This window comes from Carlito syrichta, unplaced genomic scaffold, assembly GCF_000164805.1.
Source record: "Carlito syrichta isolate Samal-C Ts95f unplaced genomic scaffold, Tarsius_syrichta-2.0.1 Scaffold307032, whole genome shotgun sequence".
Lineage (NCBI taxonomy): Eukaryota > Metazoa > Chordata > Mammalia > Primates > Tarsiidae > Carlito > Carlito syrichta.
In genome coordinates, this window is record NW_007251128.1 from 275,016 (window position 1) to 276,486 (window position 1,471).

Sequence of the window (1,471 nt, forward strand, 5' to 3'; positions counted from 1 at the left end):
CGAGCCCGCGGGCTCAGGCAATCCACCCACCTCAGCCTCCCAAAGGTGCGGGATTACAGACTGAGCCACCAAGCCCGGCTTTCATTTTCTTAACAGTGTCTTAACAGATGAACAGACATTTTGGTTTTGATGAAGTCCAACTTATCTTTCTTGTTCCATTTATAGTTAATGCCTTTTGTGTCCTCTGTAATACAACTTTTCCTACTTTTAAAGTCATAAAGAAATTCTCCTTTTCTTCTAGCAGCTTTATAGTTTTAGGCTTTGTATTTACATCTGTGACCCATCTCAAATTAATTTTTGTATATAATGTGAAGTAAAAGACAATGTTCATTTTTATATGAATATATAGTTTTCTAAAAAAATTTCATGAAAATACTCTTTTCTCATTGAAAATACTCTTTTCTCTTTTCTCATTGAATTCCTTGGTACCTTTATTTAAAAAAAACTAACTAACTATATATGAGGAATTATTTCTGGACTCTCTAGTCTATGTCACTGATCTATATGTTTATTCCTACAAAGATACCACAATATTATAGAATAATGGAGAAAAATAATACAATTGTCCAAATAAAAGTAGAAAAATCACTTATGAACATTCAACAATTAACAATTGTGATAAATAAAACTCAGCAAACTTTAACAGGCTAATAAAGGACATCTATGAAAAACCTACGGCTAGTATCACACTTCACAGTGAAATATTGAACATGTTTCCTCCAGAACATGAACAAGGCAAGGGTTGTCTACTCTCACTATTTGTCTACTCTCACTATTTCTACTTAACATTGTATTGGAACTCCAGTGCAATAAGGCAAGAAAAAGAAATAAAAACCATAAAGATTGGGAAGGAAGAACTAAAACTGATTATTCAAATTTGATATTTAGGCCGGGCTCGGTGGCACAGCCTGTAATCCCGGGCTTTGGGAGGCCGAGGTGAGTGAATTGCCTGAGTCCTTGGGTTTGAGACCCTCCTGAGCAACTTGGCGAGGCCTAATCTCTACAATAAATCAAAAAAATTAGCCGGGCGTGGTAGTGCACGCCTGTAGTTCCAGTTACTCAGAAGGCTGAGGCGGAGGGATTGCAGGAGCCCAGCAGGTCGAGGCTGCGGTGGCCGGGAGTGGCCACTGCACTCCAGCCTGGGCGACAGAGTGAGACTCAAAAAAAAAAAAAAAAAAAAAATTTAGAAAAATCATAGGGAGTCTTCCAAAAAACTATCTTTTTTTTTTTTTGGAGTTGGAGTCTCACTCATTGTGGAAATACATTAACTAAATAACAGGAGGGTTACATCATGTTTATGGGTTAGAAGACTCAATATTGTTAAGATGGGCTGGGCGTGGTGGCTCACGCCTATAATCCCAGCACTTTGGAAGGCCAAAGTGAGAAGATTACCTGAGCCTACGGGTTTGAGACCAGCCTAGGCAACTTGGCAAGAACTCATCTCTACAAAAAAAAAAAAAAGCCAGATGGG